This window comes from Hyla sarda, unplaced genomic scaffold (assembly GCF_029499605.1).
Source record: "Hyla sarda isolate aHylSar1 unplaced genomic scaffold, aHylSar1.hap1 scaffold_2117, whole genome shotgun sequence".
NCBI lineage: Eukaryota > Metazoa > Chordata > Amphibia > Anura > Hylidae > Hyla > Hyla sarda.
In genome coordinates, this window is record NW_026608782.1 from 13,979 (window position 1) to 34,624 (window position 20,646).

Sequence of the window (20,646 nt, forward strand, 5' to 3'; positions counted from 1 at the left end):
CTGCAGCCAAAAAACAAAAGGTGGTGCTGCTGCTGCTTCTGCTGCTTCTGCTTCTGCTTGTGTCTGGCCCCTGTTGGAGCGTCCAGGCACAGGACTTCTGCTGCTGCTGACTAAATGGCCTCCTTAATTGGATCATTTGAGTAGCCAGCACACCTGTGCAGGTAGGGCATGACATGATAGGCAGCTGCCTTGATAGCGGGTGGGTGCTGAATGTTCCTAATTGACAAAATAAGATTAATGCTTATGAAGAAATATAAAATCTCATCCCTTCCCCAATATCGCGCCACACCCCTACCCCTTAATTCCCTGGTTGAACGTGATGGACATATGTCTTTTTTCGACCGTACTAACTATGTAACTATGTAACATAACATGGGGGGGGGGGTCTCCTGGCTGTTCACACAGGTGTGTCATTGCTGTACATTGACCATGCATTGCTTCTGTGGTATTGCAAAGGCAAAGACAAATGCTTCCAGCCATCCATTGCACTAATGGATTGGTCATCAGCTGGCTGTCTATGTCCCGCATCAATATAGACCAAAGTACAGAGGGTTAGGCTATGCTATTGTGCACCTACCTGATGCATCAGAAGGTGCGAGGCCCTTGCTAAATTCTGTGCACAGACTTTGAGATCTATGCTTTAGACTGTATCTAAACCTGCTCCAACATGGACTGACATTCTGGCCTACTTTCAGCCGATGCGACTTGTCTGTCGCTGAACAGTCGCTTTTTATGTATTCAGCACCTATGTATAATGTTGTAAAAATGCTCTAGAAGCTAAAGTCGCAGAAATGTCACACATATTTGGCCTGCAACTTTCTGTGCGACAAATTCAGACAGGAAAAATCAGTATAAATCCTTAGAAAATTATCCCCCAGTGTCTCCATCTGCTGGCGGTATTGAATAAGCATTGCTGCACTGATGGGGTATGCATTAGACGAAAAAAAAGAAGAAAAAGAAGAATAATACGCCCAGAAAAGAGGCGAAAAGGAGAAAAACGTAAAAAAACGTGAAAAAAAAGTAAGAGGAAGAGAAGGGAAAAAAAGGTGGAAATGGGTTTAAAAGTGATTTCGGCGGAGAAATATATATATATATATATATATATATATATATATATATATATATGCGCACACACACACATAGATATAAACGTATTCTCCGTTGAGATATTGCAGCCGCTGCTGTGTCCAGGCCCAGGAGCCTTAGCACTGTGCTGTGATGTCACTCAATACCACTGACATCACTAGGTGTAAACAACATCTCTCCTTTGCTGTGTATGTGACTATGGAGCTGTTTGGTGATGTCGTCTATTACGGCCTTCATAGAAGCAACAGGAGATTGTTGCATCCATCTTGAACCCTCAGAACTACAGTGCTATGATGTCACTCACTTCCACAGGCCTTGCAGAGTGTAAACAACAACAACCCAGCTTTGTTGTGTATGTAACCAAAGGGATTTGTGATGTCACCTAGAACCTTCACAGCAGCGACAGCTTTATGAGGAGCATCAGCACTGCTCTGCCTGAGCAGAACCATCACCGCCATAGGTTGTCAAATAACCCGGATTTAACCCACACAGGTAAGTCCAATGGGGTGCAGGCATGTCCTCTATGCTTACAGCTTCCCGTGGGTGTTGGTTTGATACCGTTTGGGGACAGCCAAGGAGGCATCTGCAGGCAACAAAGGTAGGTGTGTGCTTGTGTGTGTGTTTCCTATGCAGATCCTAAGCCCAGTGTCACATGCAAGTAGGAGGAGTAAGAAGGGTTCCTGGCAAATCCGGGTTATGGATTGCATTTAAAAAGGCCCCGTGGGAGTGCAATGGGCCCCTGTCTTGCTGCTTAGCAATAATGGTATGGGTTTAGGTTCTGCTGTGTGTACTGGTGGTTGACTGCCCCCCAGCCCAGAGTGTGCATGGAAAATTGTCTGGCAGCCTCCCTGACAGCAAGCAGTGATAGTGCCCATGAAGGGGACCTTGTTGGGCCCGCCCCTTTCACGGTTATCGCTTCTCGGCCTTTTGGCTAAGATCAAGTGTAGTATCTGTTCTTATCAGTTTAATATCTGATACGTCCCCTATCTGGGGACCATATATTAAATGGATTTTTGAGAACGGGGGCCGATTTCGAAGCTTGCTTCCGTCGCCCTATGCATTGACCCGATATGGCAGTATCTTCGGGTACAGTGCACCACCCCCTTACAGGGTTAAAAAGAAAGATTCCTACTTTCATTGCTACCTGCTTGCTGGCTAGCCAGCTAGCCAGCCCTGTGGGCCTTGCTGCTGCTGCAGCCAAAAAACAAAAGGTGGTGCTGCTGCTGCTTCTGCTGCTTCTGCTTCTGCTTGTGTCTGGCCCCTGTTGGAGCGTCCAGGCACAGGACTTCTGCTGCTGCTGACTAAATGGCCTCCTTAATTGGATCATTTGAGTAGCCAGCACACCTGTGCAGGTAGGGCATGACATGATAGGCAGCTGCCTTGATAGCGGGTGGGTGCTGAATGTTCCTAATTGACAAAATAAGATTAATGCTTATGAAGAAATATAAAATCTCATCCCTTCCCCAATATCGCGCCACACCCCTACCCCTTAATTCCCTGGTTGAACGTGATGGACATATGTCTTTTTTCGACCGTACTAACTATGTAACTATGTAACATAACATGGGGGGGGGGGTCTCCTGGCTGTTCACACAGGTGTGTCATTGCTGTACATTGACCATGCATTGCTTCTGTGGTATTGCAAAGGCAAAGACAAATGCTTCCAGCCATCCATTGCACTAATGGATTGGTCATCAGCTGGCTGTCTATGTCCCGCATCAATATAGACCAAAGTACAGAGGGTTAGGCTATGCTATTGTGCACCTACCTGATGCATCAGAAGGTGCGAGGCCCTTGCTAAATTCTGTGCACAGACTTTGAGATCTATGCTTTAGACTGTATCTAAACCTGCTCCAACATGGACTGACATTCTGGCCTACTTTCAGCCGATGCGACTTGTCTGTCGCTGAACAGTCGCTTTTTATGTATTCAGCACCTATGTATAATGTTGTAAAAATGCTCTAGAAGCTAAAGTCGCAGAAATGTCACACATATTTGGCCTGCAACTTTCTGTGCGACAAATTCAGACAGGAAAAATCAGTATAAATCCTTAGAAAATTATCCCCCAGTGTCTCCATCTGCTGGCGGTATTGAATAAGCATTGCTGCACTGATGGGGTATGCATTAGACGAAAAAAAAGAAGAAAAAGAAGAATAATACGCCCAGAAAAGAGGCGAAAAGGAGAAAAACGTAAAAAAACGTGAAAAAAAAGTAAGAGGAAGAGAAGGGAAAAAAAGGTGGAAATGGGTTTAAAAGTGATTTCGGCGGAGAAATATATATATATATATATATATATATATATATATATATATATGCGCACACACACACATAGATATAAACGTATTCTCCGTTGAGATATTGCAGCCGCTGCTGTGTCCAGGCCCAGGAGCCTTAGCACTGTGCTGTGATGTCACTCAATACCACTGACATCACTAGGTGTAAACAACATCTCTCCTTTGCTGTGTATGTGACTATGGAGCTGTTTGGTGATGTCGTCTATTACGGCCTTCATAGAAGCAACAGGAGATTGTTGCATCCATCTTGAACCCTCAGAACTACAGTGCTATGATGTCACTCACTTCCACAGGCCTTGCAGAGTGTAAACAACAACAACCCAGCTTTGTTGTGTATGTAACCAAAGGGATTTGTGATGTCACCTAGAACCTTCACAGCAGCGACAGCTTTATGAGGAGCATCAGCACTGCTCTGCCTGAGCAGAACCATCACCGCCATAGGTTGTCAAATAACCCGGATTTAACCCACACAGGTAAGTCCAATGGGGTGCAGGCATGTCCTCTATGCTTACAGCTTCCCGTGGGTGTTGGTTTGATACCGTTTGGGGACAGCCAAGGAGGCATCTGCAGGCAACAAAGGTAGGTGTGTGCTTGTGTGTGTGTTTCCTATGCAGATCCTAAGCCCAGTGTCACATGCAAGTAGGAGGAGTAAGAAGGGTTCCTGGCAAATCCGGGTTATGGATTGCATTTAAAAAGGCCCCGTGGGAGTGCAATGGGCCCCTGTCTTGCTGCTTAGCAATAATGGTATGGGTTTAGGTTCTGCTGTGTGTACTGGTGGTTGACTGCCCCCCAGCCCAGAGTGTGCATGGAAAATTGTCTGGCAGCCTCCCTGACAGCAAGCAGTGATAGTGCCCATGAAGGGGACCTTGTTGGGCCCACCCCTTTCACGGTTATCGCTTCTCGGCCTTTTGGCTAAGATCAAGTGTAGTATCTGTTCTTATCAGTTTAATATCTGATACGTCCCCTATCTGGGGACCATATATTAAATGGATTTTTGAGAACGGGGGCCGATTTCGAAGCTTGCTTCCGTCGCCCTATGCATTGACCCGATATGGCAGTATCTTCGGGTACAGTGCACCACCCCCTTACAGGGTTAAAAAGAAAGATTCCTACTTTCATTGCTACCTGCTTGCTGGCTAGCCAGCTAGCCAGCCCTGTGGGCCTTGCTGCTGCTGCAGCCAAAAAACAAAAGGTGGTGCTGCTGCTGCTTCTGCTGCTTCTGCTTCTGCTTGTGTCTGGCCCCTGTTGGAGCGTCCAGGCACAGGACTTCTGCTGCTGCTGACTAAATGGCCTCCTTAATTGGATCATTTGAGTAGCCAGCACACCTGTGCAGGTAGGGCATGACATGATAGGCAGCTGCCTTGATAGCGGGTGGGTGCTGAATGTTCCTAATTGACAAAATAAGATTAATGCTTATGAAGAAATATAAAATCTCATCCCTTCCCCAATATCGCGCCACACCCCTACCCCTTAATTCCCTGGTTGAACGTGATGGACATATGTCTTTTTTCGACCGTACTAACTATGTAACTATGTAACATAACATGGGGGGGGGGGGGTCTCCTGGCTGTTCACACAGGTGTGTCATTGCTGTACATTGACCATGCATTGCTTCTGTGGTATTGCAAAGGCAAAGACAAATGCTTCCAGCCATCCATTGCACTAATGGATTGGTCATCAGCTGGCTGTCTATGTCCCGCATCAATATAGACCAAAGTACAGAGGGTTAGGCTATGCTATTGTGCACCTACCAGATGCATCAGAAGGTGTGAGGCCCTTGCTAAATTCTGTGCACAGACTTTGAGATCTATGCTTTAGACTGTATCTAAACCTGCTCCAACATGGACTGACATTCTGGCCTACTTTCAGCCGATGCGACTTGTCTGTCGCTGAACAGTCGCTTTTTATGTATTCAGCACCTATGTATAATGTTGTAAAAATGCTCTAGAAGCTAAAGTCGCAGAAATGTCACACATATTTGGCCTGCAACTTTCTGTGCGACAAATTCAGACAGGAAAAATCAGTATAAATCCTTAGAAAATTATCCCCCAGTGTCTCCATCTGCTGGCGGTATTGAATAAGCATTGCTGCACTGATGGGGTATGCATTAGACGAAAAAAAAGAAGAAAAAGAAGAATAATACGCCCAGAAAAGAGGCGAAAAGGAGAAAAACGTAAAAAAACGTGAAAAAAAAGTAAGAGGAAGAGAAGGGAAAAAAAGGTGGAAATGGGTTTAAAAGTGATTTCGGCGGAGAAATATATATATATATATATATATATATATATATATATATATATATATATGCGCACACACACACATAGATATAAACGTATTCTCCGTTGAGATATTGCAGCCGCTGCTGTGTCCAGGCCCAGGAGCCTTAGCACTGTGCTGTGATGTCACTCAATACCACTGACATCACTAGGTGTAAACAACATCTCTCCTTTGCTGTGTATGTGACTATGGAGCTGTTTGGTGATGTCGTCTATTACGGCCTTCATAGAAGCAACAGGAGATTGTTGCATCCATCTTGAACCCTCAGAACTACAGTGCTATGATGTCACTCACTTCCACAGGCCTTGCAGAGTGTAAACAACAACAACCCAGCTTTGTTGTGTATGTAACCAAAGGGATTTGTGATGTCACCTAGAACCTTCACAGCAGCGACAGCTTTATGAGGAGCATCAGCACTGCTCTGCCTGAGCAGAACCATCACCGCCATAGGTTGTCAAATAACCCGGATTTAACCCACACAGGTAAGTCCAATGGGGTGCAGGCATGTCCTCTATGCTTACAGCTTCCCGTGGGTGTTGGTTTGATACCGTTTGGGGACAGCCAAGGAGGCATCTGCAGGCAACAAAGGTAGGTGTGTGCTTGTGTGTGTGTTTCCTATGCAGATCCTAAGCCCAGTGTCACATGCAAGTAGGAGGAGTAAGAAGGGTTCCTGGCAAATCCGGGTTATGGATTGCATTTAAAAAGGCCCCGTGGGAGTGCAATGGGCCCCTGTCTTGCTGCTTAGCAATAATGGTATGGGTTTAGGTTCTGCTGTGTGTACTGGTGGTTGACTGCCCCCCAGCCCAGAGTGTGCATGGAAAATTGTCTGGCAGCCTCCCTGACAGCAAGCAGTGATAGTGCCCATGAAGGGGACCTTGTTGGGCCCGCCCCTTTCACGGTTATCGCTTCTCGGCCTTTTGGCTAAGATCAAGTGTAGTATCTGTTCTTATCAGTTTAATATCTGATACGTCCCCTATCTGGGGACCATATATTAAATGGATTTTTGAGAACGGGGGCCGATTTCGAAGCTTGCTTCCGTCGCCCTATGCATTGACCCGATATGGCAGTATCTTCGGGTACAGTGCACCACCCCCTTACAGGGTTAAAAAGAAAGATTCCTACTTTCATTGCTACCTGCTTGCTGGCTAGCCAGCTAGCCAGCCCTGTGGGCCTTGCTGCTGCTGCAGCCAAAAAACAAAAGGTGGTGCTGCTGCTGCTTCTGCTGCTTCTGCTTCTGCTTGTGTCTGGCCCCTGTTGGAGCGTCCAGGCACAGGACTTCTGCTGCTGCTGACTAAATGGCCTCCTTAATTGGATCATTTGAGTAGCCAGCACACCTGTGCAGGTAGGGCATGACATGATAGGCAGCTGCCTTGATAGCGGGTGGGTGCTGAATGTTCCTAATTGACAAAATAAGATTAATGCTTATGAAGAAATATAAAATCTCATCCCTTCCCCAATATCGCGCCACACCCCTACCCCTTAATTCCCTGGTTGAACGTGATGGACATATGTCTTTTTTCGACCGTACTAACTATGTAACTATGTAACATAACATGGGGGGGGGGGTCTCCTGGCTGTTCACACAGGTGTGTCATTGCTGTACATTGACCATGCATTGCTTCTGTGGTATTGCAAAGGCAAAGACAAATGCTTCCAGCCATCCATTGCACTAATGGATTGGTCATCAGCTGGCTGTCTATGTCCCGCATCAATATAGACCAAAGTACAGAGGGTTAGGCTATGCTATTGTGCACCTACCTGATGCATCAGAAGGTGCGAGGCCCTTGCTAAATTCTGTGCACAGACTTTGAGATCTATGCTTTAGACTGTATCTAAACCTGCTCCAACATGGACTGACATTCTGGCCTACTTTCAGCCGATGCGACTTGTCTGTCGCTGAACAGTCGCTTTTTATGTATTCAGCACCTATGTATAATGTTGTAAAAATGCTCTAGAAGCTAAAGTCGCAGAAATGTCACACATATTTGGCCTGCAACTTTCTGTGCGACAAATTCAGACAGGAAAAATCAGTATAAATCCTTAGAAAATTATCCCCCAGTGTCTCCATCTGCTGGCGGTATTGAATAAGCATTGCTGCACTGATGGGGTATGCATTAGACGAAAAAAAAGAAGAAAAAGAAGAATAATACGCCCAGAAAAGAGGCGAAAAGGAGAAAAACGTAAAAAAACGTGAAAAAAAAGTAAGAGGAAGAGAAGGGAAAAAAAGGTGGAAATGGGTTTAAAAGTGATTTCGGCGGAGAAATATATATATATATATATATATATATATATATATATATATATGCGCACACACACACATAGATATAAACGTATTCTCCGTTGAGATATTGCAGCCGCTGCTGTGTCCAGGCCCAGGAGCCTTAGCACTGTGCTGTGATGTCACTCAATACCACTGACATCACTAGGTGTAAACAACATCTCTCCTTTGCTGTGTATGTGACTATGGAGCTGTTTGGTGATGTCGTCTATTACGGCCTTCATAGAAGCAACAGGAGATTGTTGCATCCATCTTGAACCCTCAGAACTACAGTGCTATGATGTCACTCACTTCCACAGGCCTTGCAGAGTGTAAACAACAACAACCCAGCTTTGTTGTGTATGTAACCAAAGGGATTTGTGATGTCACCTAGAACCTTCACAGCAGCGACAGCTTTATGAGGAGCATCAGCACTGCTCTGCCTGAGCAGAACCATCACCGCCATAGGTTGTCAAATAACCCGGATTTAACCCACACAGGTAAGTCCAATGGGGTGCAGGCATGTCCTCTATGCTTACAGCTTCCCGTGGGTGTTGGTTTGATACCGTTTGGGGACAGCCAAGGAGGCATCTGCAGGCAACAAAGGTAGGTGTGTGCTTGTGTGTGTGTTTCCTATGCAGATCCTAAGCCCAGTGTCACATGCAAGTAGGAGGAGTAAGAAGGGTTCCTGGCAAATCCGGGTTATGGATTGCATTTAAAAAGGCCCCGTGGGAGTGCAATGGGCCCCTGTCTTGCTGCTTAGCAATAATGGTATGGGTTTAGGTTCTGCTGTGTGTACTGGTGGTTGACTGCCCCCCAGCCCAGAGTGTGCATGGAAAATTGTCTGGCAGCCTCCCTGACAGCAAGCAGTGATAGTGCCCATGAAGGGGACCTTGTTGGGCCCGCCCCTTTCACGGTTATCGCTTCTCGGCCTTTTGGCTAAGATCAAGTGTAGTATCTGTTCTTATCAGTTTAATATCTGATACGTCCCCTATCTGGGGACCATATATTAAATGGATTTTTGAGAACGGGGGCCGATTTCGAAGCTTGCTTCCGTCGCCCTATGCATTGACCCGATATGGCAGTATCTTCGGGTACAGTGCACCACCCCCTTACAGGGTTAAAAAGAAAGATTCCTACTTTCATTGCTACCTGCTTGCTGGCTAGCCAGCTAGCCAGCCCTGTGGGCCTTGCTGCTGCTGCAGCCAAAAAACAAGAGGTGGTGCTGCTGCTGCTTCTGCTGCTTCTGCTTGTGTCTGGCCCCTGTTGGAGCGTCCAGGCACAGGACTTCTGCTGCTGCTGACTAAATGGCCTCCTTAATTGGATCATTTGAGTAGCCAGCACACCTGTGCAGGTAGGGCATGACATGATAGGCAGCTGCCTTGATAGCGGGTGGGTGCTGAATGTTCCTAATTGACAAAATAAGATTAATGCTTATGAAGAAATATAAAATCTCATCCCTTCCCCAATATCGCGCCACACCCCTACCCCTTAATTCCCTGGTTGAACGTGATGGACATATGTCTTTTTTCGACCGTACTAACTATGTAACTATGTAACATAACATGGGGGGGGGGGTCTCCTGGCTGTTCACACAGGTGTGTCATTGCTGTACATTGACCATGCATTGCTTCTGTGGTATTGCAAAGGCAAAGACAAATGCTTCCAGCCATCCATTGCACTAATGGATTGGTCATCAGCTGGCTGTCTATGTCCCGCATCAATATAGACCAAAGTACAGAGGGTTAGGCTATGCTATTGTGCACCTACCTGATGCATCAGAAGGTGCGAGGCCCTTGCTAAATTCTGTGCACAGACTTTGAGATCTATGCTTTAGACTGTATCTAAACCTGCTCCAACATGGACTGACATTCTGGCCTACTTTCAGCCGATGCGACTTGTCTGTCGCTGAACAGTCGCTTTTTATGTATTCAGCACCTATGTATAATGTTGTAAAAATGCTCTAGAAGCTAAAGTCGCAGAAATGTCACACATATTTGGCCTGCAACTTTCTGTGCGACAAATTCAGACAGGAAAAATCAGTATAAATCCTTAGAAAATTATCCCCCAGTGTCTCCATCTGCTGGCGGTATTGAATAAGCATTGCTGCACTGATGGGGTATGCATTAGACGAAAAAAAAGAAGAAAAAGAAGAATAATACGCCCAGAAAAGAGGCGAAAAGGAGAAAAACGTAAAAAAACGTGAAAAAAAAGTAAGAGGAAGAGAAGGGAAAAAAAGGTGGAAATGGGTTTAAAAGTGATTTCGGCGGAGAATATATATATATATATATATATATATATATATATATATATATATGCGCACACACACACATAGATATAAACGTATTCTCCGTTGAGATATTGCAGCCGCTGCTGTGTCCAGGCCCAGGAGCCTTAGCACTGTGCTGTGATGTCACTCAATACCACTGACATCACTAGGTGTAAACAACATCTCTCCTTTGCTGTGTATGTGACTATGGAGCTGTTTGGTGATGTCGTCTATTACGGCCTTCATAGAAGCAACAGGAGATTGTTGCATCCATCTTGAACCCTCAGAACTACAGTGCTATGATGTCACTCACTTCCACAGGCCTTGCAGAGTGTAAACAACAACAACCCAGCTTTGTTGTGTATGTAACCAAAGGGATTTGTGATGTCACCTAGAACCTTCACAGCAGCGACAGCTTTATGAGGAGCATCAGCACTGCTCTGCCTGAGCAGAACCATCACCGCCATAGGTTGTCAAATAACCCGGATTTAACCCACACAGGTAAGTCCAATGGGGTGCAGGCATGTCCTCTATGCTTACAGCTTCCCGTGGGTGTTGGTTTGATACCGTTTGGGGACAGCCAAGGAGGCATCTGCAGGCAACAAAGGTAGGTGTGTGCTTGTGTGTGTGTTTCCTATGCAGATCCTAAGCCCAGTGTCACATGCAAGTAGGAGGAGTAAGAAGGGTTCCTGGCAAATCCGGGTTATGGATTGCATTTAAAAAGGCCCCGTGGGAGTGCAATGGGCCCCTGTCTTGCTGCTTAGCAATAATGGTATGGGTTTAGGTTCTGCTGTGTGTACTGGTGGTTGACTGCCCCCCAGCCCAGAGTGTGCATGGAAAATTGTCTGGCAGCCTCCCTGACAGCAAGCAGTGATAGTGCCCATGAAGGGGACCTTGTTGGGCCCGCCCCTTTCACGGTTATCGCTTCTCGGCCTTTTGGCTAAGATCAAGTGTAGTATCTGTTCTTATCAGTTTAATATCTGATACGTCCCCTATCTGGGGACCATATATTAAATGGATTTTTGAGAACGGGGGCCGATTTCGAAGCTTGCTTCCGTCGCCCTATGCATTGACCCGATATGGCAGTATCTTCGGGTACAGTGCACCACCCCCTTACAGGGTTAAAAAGAAAGATTCCTACTTTCATTGCTACCTGCTTGCTGGCTAGCCAGCTAGCCAGCCCTGTGGGCCTTGCTGCTGCTGCAGCCAAAAAACAAAAGGTGGTGCTGCTGCTGCTTGTGCTGCTGCTGCTTCTGCTTGTGTCTGGCCCCTGTTGGAGCGTCCAGGCACAGGACTTCTGCTGCTGCTGACTAAATGGCCTCCTTAATTGGATCATTTGAGTAGCCAGCACACCTGTGCAGGTAGGGCATGACATGATAGGCAGCTGCCTTGATAGCGGGTGGGTGCTGAATGTTCCTAATTGACAAAATAAGATTAATGCTTATGAAGAAATATAAAATCTCATCCCTTCCCCAATATCGCGCCACACCCCTACCCCTTAATTCCCTGGTTGAACGTGATGGACATATGTCTTTTTTCGACCGTACTAACTATGTAACTATGTAACATAACATGGGGGGGGGGGTCTCCTGGCTGTTCACACAGGTGTGTCATTGCTGTACATTGACCATGCATTGCTTCTGTGGTATTGCAAAGGCAAAGACAAATGCTTCCAGCCATCCATTGCACTAATGGATTGGTCATCAGCTGGCTGTCTATGTCCCGCATCAATATAGACCAAAGTACAGAGGGTTAGGCTATGCTATTGTGCACCTACCTGATGCATCAGAAGGTGCGAGGCCCTTGCTAAATTCTGTGCACAGACTTTGAGATCTATGCTTTAGACTGTATCTAAACCTGCTCCAACATGGACTGACATTCTGGCCTACTTTCAGCCGATGCGACTTGTCTGTCGCTGAACAGTCGCTTTTTATGTATTCAGCACCTATGTATAATGTTGTAAAAATGCTCTAGAAGCTAAAGTCGCAGAAATGTCACACATATTTGGCCTGCAACTTTCTGTGCGACAAATTCAGACAGGAAAAATCAGTATAAATCCTTAGAAAATTATCCCCCAGTGTCTCCATCTGCTGGCGGTATTGAATAAGCATTGCTGCACTGATGGGGTATGCATTAGACGAAAAAAAAGAAGAAAAAGAAGAATAATACGCCCAGAAAAGAGGCGAAAAGGAGAAAAACGTAAAAAAACGTGAAAAAAAAGTAAGAGGAAGAGAAGGGAAAAAAAGGTGGAAATGGGTTTAAAAGTGATTTCGGCGGAGAAATATATATATATATATATATATATATATATATATATATATATATGCGCACACACACACATAGATATAAACGTATTCTCCGTTGAGATATTGCAGCCGCTGCTGTGTCCAGGCCCAGGAGCCTTAGCACTGTGCTGTGATGTCACTCAATACCACTGACATCACTAGGTGTAAACAACATCTCTCCTTTGCTGTGTATGTGACTATGGAGCTGTTTGGTGATGTCGTCTATTACGGCCTTCATAGAAGCAACAGGAGATTGTTGCATCCATCTAGAACCCTCAGAACTACAGTGCTATGATGTCACTCACTTCCACAGGCCTTGCAGAGTGTAAACAACAACAACCCAGCTTTGTTGTGTATGTAACCAAAGGGATTTGTGATGTCACCTAGAACCTTCACAGCAGCGACAGCTTTATGAGGAGCATCAGCACTGCTCTGCCTGAGCAGAACCATCACCGCCATAGGTTGTCAAATAACCCGGATTTAACCCACACAGGTAAGTCCAATGGGGTGCAGGCATGTCCTCTATGCTTACAGCTTCCCGTGGGTGTTGGTTTGATACCGTTTGGGGACAGCCAAGGAGGCATCTGCAGGCAACAAAGGTAGGTGTGTGCTTGTGTGTGTGTTTCCTATGCAGATCCTAAGCCCAGTGTCACATGCAAGTAGGAGGAGTAAGAAGGGTTCCTGGCAAATCCGGGTTATGGATTGCATTTAAAAAGGCCCCGTGGGAGTGCAATGGGCCCCTGTCTTGCTGCTTAGCAATAATGGTATGGGTTTAGGTTCTGCTGTGTGTACTGGTGGTTGACTGCCCCCCAGCCCAGAGTGTGCATGGAAAATTGTCTGGCAGCCTCCCTGACAGCAAGCAGTGATAGTGCCCATGAAGGGGACCTTGTTGGGCCCGCCCCTTTCACGGTTATCGCTTCTCGGCCTTTTGGCTAAGATCAAGTGTAGTATCTGTTCTTATCAGTTTAATATCTGATACGTCCCCTATCTGGGGACCATATATTAAATGGATTTTTGAGAACGGGGGCCGATTTCGAAGCTTGCTTCCGTCGCCCTATGCATTGACCCGATATGGCAGTATCTTCGGGTACAGTGCACCACCCCCTTACAGGGTTAAAAAGAAAGATTCCTACTTTCATTGCTACCTGCTTGCTGGCTAGCCAGCTAGCCAGCCCTGTGGGCCTTGCTGCTGCTGCAGCCAAAAAACAAAAGGTGGTGCTGCTGCTGCTTCTGCTGCTTCTGCTTCTGCTTGTGTCTGGCCCCTGTTGGAGCGTCCAGGCACAGGACTTCTGCTGCTGCTGACTAAATGGCCTCCTTAATTGGATCATTTGAGTAGCCAGCACACCTGTGCAGGTAGGGCATGACATGATAGGCAGCTGCCTTGATAGCGGGTGGGTGCTGAATGTTCCTAATTGACAAAATAAGATTAATGCTTATGAAGAAATATAAAATCTCATCCCTTCCCCAATATCGCGCCACACCCCTACCCCTTAATTCCCTGGTTGAACGTGATGGACATATGTCTTTTTTCGACCGTACTAACTATGTAACTATGTAACATAACATGGGGGGGGGGGGTCTCCTGGCTGTTCACACAGGTGTGTCATTGCTGTACATTGACCATGCATTGCTTCTGTGGTATTGCAAAGGCAAAGACAAATGCTTCCAGCCATCCATTGCACTAATGGATTGGTCATCAGCTGGCTGTCTATGTCCCGCATCAATATAGACCAAAGTACAGAGGGTTAGGCTATGCTATTGTGCACCTACCTGATGCATCAGAAGGTGCGAGGCCCTTGCTAAATTCTGTGCACAGACTTTGAGATCTATGCTTTAGACTGTATCTAAACCTGCTCCAACATGGACTGACATTCTGGCCTACTTTCAGCCGATGCGACTTGTCTGTCGCTGAACAGTCGCTTTTTATGTATTCAGCACCTATGTATAATGTTGTAAAAATGCTCTAGAAGCTAAAGTCGCAGAAATGTCACACATATTTGGCCTGCAACTTTCTGTGCGACAAATTCAGACAGGAAAAATCAGTATAAATCCTTAGAAAATTATCCCCCAGTGTCTCCATCTGCTGGCGGTATTGAATAAGCATTGCTGCACTGATGGGGTATGCATTAGACGAAAAAAAAGAAGAAAAAGAAGAATAATACGCCCAGAAAAGAGGCGAAAAGGAGAAAAACGTAAAAAAACGTGAAAAAAAAGTAAGAGGAAGAGAAGGGAAAAAAAGGTGGAAATGGGTTTAAAAGTGATTTCGGCGGAGAAATATATATATATATATATATATATATATATATATATATATATATGCGCACACACACACATAGATATAAACGTATTCTCCGTTGAGATATTGCAGCCGCTGCTGTGTCCAGGCCCAGGAGCCTTAGCACTGTGCTGTGATGTCACTCAATACCACTGACATCACTAGGTGTAAACAACATCTCTCCTTTGCTGTGTATGTGACTATGGAGCTGTTTGGTGATGTCGTCTATTACGGCCTTCATAGAAGCAACAGGAGATTGTTGCATCCATCTTGAACCCTCAGAACTACAGTGCTATGATGTCACTCACTTCCACAGGCCTTGCAGAGTGTAAACAACAACAACCCAGCTTTGTTGTGTATGTAACCAAAGGGATTTGTGATGTCACCTAGAACCTTCACAGCAGCGACAGCTTTATGAGGAGCATCAGCACTGCTCTGCCTGAGCAGAACCATCACCGCCATAGGTTGTCAAATAACCCGGATTTAACCCACACAGGTAAGTCCAATGGGGTGCAGGCATGTCCTCTATGCTTACAGCTTCCCGTGGGTGTTGGTTTGATACCGTTTGGGGACAGCCAAGGAGGCATCTGCAGGCAACAAAGGTAGGTGTGTGCTTGTGTGTGTGTTTCCTATGCAGATCCTAAGCCCAGTGTCACATGCAAGTAGGAGGAGTAAGAAGGGTTCCTGGCAAATCCGGGTTATGGATTGCATTTAAAAAGGCCCCGTGGGAGTGCAATGGGCCCCTGTCTTGCTGCTTAGCAATAATGGTATGGGTTTAGGTTCTGCTGTGTGTACTGGTGGTTGACTGCCCCCCAGCCCAGAGTGTGCATGGAAAATTGTCTGGCAGCCTCCCTGACAGCAAGCAGTGATAGTGCCCATGAAGGGGACCTTGTTGGGCCCGCCCCTTTCACGGTTATCGCTTCTCGGCCTTTTGGCTAAGATCAAGTGTAGTATCTGTTCTTATCAGTTTAATATCTGATACGTCCCCTATCTGGGGACCATATATTAAATGGATTTTTGAGAACGGGGGCCGATTTCGAAGCTTGCTTCCGTCGCCCTATGCATTGACCCGATATGGCAGTATCTTCGGGTACAGTGCACCACCCCCTTACAGGGTTAAAAAGAAAGATTCCTACTTTCATTGCTACCTGCTTGCTGGCTAGCCAGCTAGCCAGCCCTGTGGGCCTTGCTGCTGCTGCAGCCAAAAAACAAAAGGTGGTGCTGCTGCTGCTTCTGCTGCTTCTGCTTCTGCTTGTGTCTGGCCCCTGTTGGAGCGTCCAGGCACAGGACTTCTGCTGCTGCTGACTAAATGGCCTCCTTAATTGGATCATTTGAGTAGCCAGCACACCTGTGCAGGTAGGGCATGACATGATAGGCAGCTGCCTTGATAGCGGGTGGGTGCTGAATGTTCCTAATTGACAAAATAAGATTAATGCTTATGAAGAAATATAAAATCTCATCCCTTCCCCAATATCGCGCCACACCCCTACCCCTTAATTCCCTGGTTGAACGTGATGGACATATGTCTTTTTTCGACCGTACTAACTATGTAACTATGTAACATAACATGGGGGGGGGGGTCTCCTGGCTGTTCACACAGGTGTGTCATTGCTGTACATTGACCATGCATTGCTTCTGTGGTATTGCAAAGGCAAAGACAAATGCTTCCAGCCATCCATTGCACTAATGGATTGGTCATCAGCTGGCTGTCTATGTCCCGCATCAATATAGACCAAAGTACAGAGGGTTAGGCTATGCTATTGTGCACCTACCTGATGCATCAGAAGGTGCGAGGCCCTTGCTAAATTCTGTGCACAGACTTTGAGATCTATGCTTTAGACTGTATCTAAACCTGCTCCAACATGGACTGACATTCTGGCCTACTTTCAGCCGATGCGACTTGTCTGTCGCTGAACAGTCGCTTTTTATGTATTCAGCACCTATGTATAATGTTGTAAAAATGCTCTAGAAGCTAAAGTCGCAGAAATGTCACACATATTTGGCCTGCAACTTTCTGTGCGACAAATTCAGACAGGAAAAATCAGTATAAATCCTTAGAAAATTATCCCCCAGTGTCTCCATCTGCTGGCGGTATTGAATAAGCATTGCTGCACTGATGGGGTATGCATTAGACGAAAAAAAAGAAGAAAAAGAAGAATAATACGCCCAGAAAAGAGGCGAAAAGGAGAAAAACGTAAAAAAACGTGAAAAAAAAGTAAGAGGAAGAGAAGGGAAAAAAAGGTGGAAATGGGTTTAAAAGTGATTTCGGCGGAGAAATATATATATATATATATATATATATATATATATATATATATATATATATGCGCACACACACACATAGATATAAACGTATTCTCCGTTGAGATATTGCAGCCGCTGCTGTGTCCAGGCCCAGGAGCCTTAGCACTGTGCTGTGATGTCACTCAATACCACTGACATCACTAGGTGTAAACAACATCTCTCCTTTGCTGTGTATGTGACTATGGAGCTGTTTGGTGATGTCGTCTATTACGGCCTTCATAGAAGCAACAGGAGATTGTTGCATCCATCTTGAACCCTCAGAACTACAGTGCTATGATGTCACTCACTTCCACAGGCCTTGCAGAGTGTAAACAACAACAACCCAGCTTTGTTGTGTATGTAACCAAAGGGATTTGTGATGTCACCTAGAACCTTCACAGCAGCGACAGCTTTATGAGGAGCATCAGCACTGCTCTGCCTGAGCAGAACCATCACCGCCATAGGTTGTCAAATATAACCCGGATTTAACCCACACAGGTAAGTCCAATGGGGTGCAGGCATGTCCTCTATGCTTACAGCTTCCCGTGGGTGTTGGTTTGATACCGTTTGGGGACAGCCAAGGAGGCATCTGCAGGCAACAAAGGTAGGTGTGTGCTTGTGTGTGTGTTTCCTATGCAGATCCTAAGCCCAGTGTCACATGCAAGTAGGAGGAGTAAGAAGGGTTCCTGGCAAATCCGGGTTATGGATTGCATTTAAAAAGGCCCCGTGGGAGTGCAATGGGCCCCTGTCTTGCTGCTTAGCAATAATGGTATGGGTTTAGGTTCTGCTGTGTGTACTGGTGGTTGACTGCCCCCCAGCCCAGAGTGTGCATGGAAAATTGTCTGGCAGCCTCCCTGACAGCAAGCAGTGATAGTGCCCATGAAGGGGACCTTGTTGGGCCCGCCCCTTTCACGGTTATCGCTTCTCGGCCTTTTGGCTAAGATCAAGTGTAGTATCTGTTCTTATCAGTTTAATATCTGATACGTCCCCTATCTGGGGACCATATATTAAATGGATTTTTGAGAACGGGGGCCGATTTCGAAGCTTGCTTCCGTCGCCCTATGCATTGACCCGATATGGCAGTATCTTCGGGTACAGTGCACCACCCCCTTACAGGGTTAAAAAGAAAGATTCCTACTTTCATTGCTACCTGCTTGCTGGCTAGCCAGCTAGCCAGCCCTGTGGGCCTTGCTGCTGCTGCAGCCAAAAAACAAAAGGTGGTGCTGCTGCTGCTTCTGCTGCTTCTGCTTCTGCTTGTGTCTGGCCCCTGTTGGAGCGTCCAGGCACAGGACTTCTGCTGCTGCTGACTAAATGGCCTCCTTAATTGGATCATTTGAGTAGCCAGCACACCTGTGCAGGTAGGGCATGACATGATAGGCAGCTGCCTTGATAGCGGGTGGGTGCTGAATGTTCCTAATTGACAAAATAAGATTAATGCTTATGAAGAAATATAAAATCTCATCCCTTCCCCAATATCGCGCCACACCCCTACCCCTTAATTCCCTGGTTGAACGTGATGGACATATGTCTTTTTTCGACCGTACTAACTATGTAACTATGTAACATAACATGGGGGGGGGGGGGTCTCCTGGCTGTTCACACAGGTGTGTCATTGCTGTACATTGACCATGCATTGCTTCTGTGGTATTGCAAAGGCAAAGACAAATGCTTCCAGCCATCCATTGCACTAATGGATTGGTCATCAGCTGGCTGTCTATGTCCCGCATCAATATAGACCAAAGTACAGAGGGTTAGGCTATGCTATTGTGCACCTACCTGATGCATCAGAAGGTGCGAGGCCCTTGCTAAATTCTGTGCACAGACTTTGAGATCTATGCTTTAGACTGTATCTAAACCTGCTCCAACATGGACTGACATTCTGGCCTACTTTCAGCCGATGCGACTTGTCTGTCGCTGAACAGTCGCTTTTTATGTATTCAGCACCTATGTATAATGTTGTAAAAATGCTCTAGAAGCTAAAGTCGCAGAAATGTCACACATATTTGGCCTGCAACTTTCTGTGCGACAAATTCAGACAGGAAAAATCAGTATAAATCCTTAGAAAATTATCCCCCAGTGTCTCCATCTGCTGGCGGTATTGAATAAGCATTGCTGCACTGATGGGGTATGCATTAGACGAAAAAAAAGAAGAAAAAGAAGAATAATACGCCCAGAAAAGAGGCGAAAAGGAGAAAAACGTAAAAAAACGTGAAAAAAAAGTAAGAGGAAGAGAAGGGAAAAAAAGGTGGAAATGGGTTTAAAAGTGATTTCGGCGGAGAAATATATATATATATATATATATATATATATATATATATATATATATATGCGCACACACACACATAGATATAAACGTATTCTCCGTTGAGATATTGCAGCCGCTGCTGTGTCCAGGCCCAGGAGCCTTAGCACTGTGCTGTGATGTCACTCAATACCACTGACATCACTAGGTGTAAACAACATCTCTCCTTTGCTGTGTATGTGACTATGGAGCTGTTTGGTGATGTCGTCTATTACGGCCTTCATAGAAGCAACAGGAGATTGTTGCATCCATCTTGAACCCTCAGAACTACAGTGCTATGATGTCACTCACTTCCACAGGCCTTGCAGAGTGTAAACAACAACAACCCAGCTTTGTTGTGTATGTAACCAAAGGGATTTGTGATGTCACCTAGAACCTTCACAGCAGCGACAGCTTTATGAGGAGCATCAGCACTGCTCTGCCTGAGCAGAACCATCACCGCCATAGGTTGTCAAATAACCCGGATTTAACCCACACAGGTAAGTCCAATGGGGTGCAGGCATGTCCTCTATGCTTACAGCTTCCCGTGGGTGTTGGTTTGATACCGTTTGGGGACAGCCAAGGAGGCATCTGCAGGCAACAAAGGTAGGTGTGTGCTTGTGTGTGTGTTTCCTATGCAGATCCTAAGCCCAGTGTCACATGCAAGTAGGAGGAGTAAGAAGGGTTCCTGGCAAATCCGGGTTATGGATTGCATTTAAAAAGGCCCCGTGGGAGTGCAATGGGCCCCTGTCTTGCTGCTTAGCAATAATGGTATGGGTTTAGGTTCTGCTGTGTGTACTGGTGGTTGACTGCCCCCCAGCCCAGAGTGTGCATGGAAAATTGTCTGGCAGCCTCCCTGACAGCAAGCAGTGATAGTGCCCATGAAGGGGACCTTGTTGGGCCCGCCCCTTTCACGGTTATCGCTTCTCGGCCTTTTGGCTAAGATCAAGTGTAGTATCTGTTCTTATCAGTTTAATATCTGATACGTCCCCTATCTGGGGACCATATATTAAATGGATTTTTGAGAACGGGGGCCGATTTCGAAGCTTGCTTCCGTCGCCCTATGCATTGACCCGATATGGCAGTATCTTCGGGTACAGTGCACCACCCCCTTACAGGGTTAAAAAGAAAGATTCCTACTTTCATTGCTACCTGCTTGCTGGCTAGCCAGCTAGCCAGCCCTGTGGGCCTTGCTGCTGCTGCAGCCAAAAAACAAAAGGTGGTGCTGCTGCTGCTTCTGCTGCTTCTGCTTCTGCTTGTGTCTGGCCCCTGTTGGAGCGTCCAGGCACAGGACTTCTGCTGCTGCTGACTAAATGGCCTCCTTAATTGGATCATTTGAGTA

At 46.1% G+C, this 20,646-nt stretch overlaps 9 non-coding genes across 9 annotated transcripts; all 9 read left to right on the plus strand.

The window, feature by feature from the left end:
• Positions 1-1,997: 1,997 nt before the first annotated feature.
• Positions 1,998-2,188, plus strand: LOC130319354 (U2 spliceosomal RNA). Its single transcript, XR_008865563.1, has one exon. It is a non-coding gene; the product is annotated as a U2 spliceosomal RNA (small nuclear RNA).
• A 2,084-nt stretch (positions 2,189-4,272) lies between these two features.
• Positions 4,273-4,463, plus strand: LOC130319355 (U2 spliceosomal RNA). Its single transcript, XR_008865564.1, has one exon. It is a non-coding gene; the product is annotated as a U2 spliceosomal RNA (small nuclear RNA).
• A 2,092-nt stretch (positions 4,464-6,555) lies between these two features.
• On the plus strand, positions 6,556-6,746 carry LOC130319356 (U2 spliceosomal RNA). The gene has a single exon (XR_008865565.1). It is a non-coding gene; the product is annotated as a U2 spliceosomal RNA (small nuclear RNA).
• A 2,084-nt stretch (positions 6,747-8,830) lies between these two features.
• Positions 8,831-9,021, plus strand: LOC130319358 (U2 spliceosomal RNA). Its single transcript, XR_008865566.1, has one exon. It is a non-coding gene; the product is annotated as a U2 spliceosomal RNA (small nuclear RNA).
• A 2,079-nt stretch (positions 9,022-11,100) lies between these two features.
• On the plus strand, positions 11,101-11,291 carry LOC130319359 (U2 spliceosomal RNA). Its single transcript, XR_008865567.1, has one exon. It is a non-coding gene; the product is annotated as a U2 spliceosomal RNA (small nuclear RNA).
• Positions 11,292-13,377: 2,086 nt separating this feature from the next.
• On the plus strand, positions 13,378-13,568 carry LOC130319360 (U2 spliceosomal RNA). The gene has a single exon (XR_008865568.1). It is a non-coding gene; the product is annotated as a U2 spliceosomal RNA (small nuclear RNA).
• Positions 13,569-15,655: 2,087 nt separating this feature from the next.
• Positions 15,656-15,846, plus strand: LOC130319361 (U2 spliceosomal RNA). Its single transcript, XR_008865569.1, has one exon. It is a non-coding gene; the product is annotated as a U2 spliceosomal RNA (small nuclear RNA).
• Positions 15,847-17,940: 2,094 nt separating this feature from the next.
• Positions 17,941-18,131, plus strand: LOC130319362 (U2 spliceosomal RNA). Its single transcript, XR_008865570.1, has one exon. It is a non-coding gene; the product is annotated as a U2 spliceosomal RNA (small nuclear RNA).
• Positions 18,132-20,223: 2,092 nt separating this feature from the next.
• Positions 20,224-20,414, plus strand: LOC130319363 (U2 spliceosomal RNA). Its single transcript, XR_008865571.1, has one exon. It is a non-coding gene; the product is annotated as a U2 spliceosomal RNA (small nuclear RNA).
• The last annotated feature ends 232 nt before the right edge of the window (positions 20,415-20,646 follow it).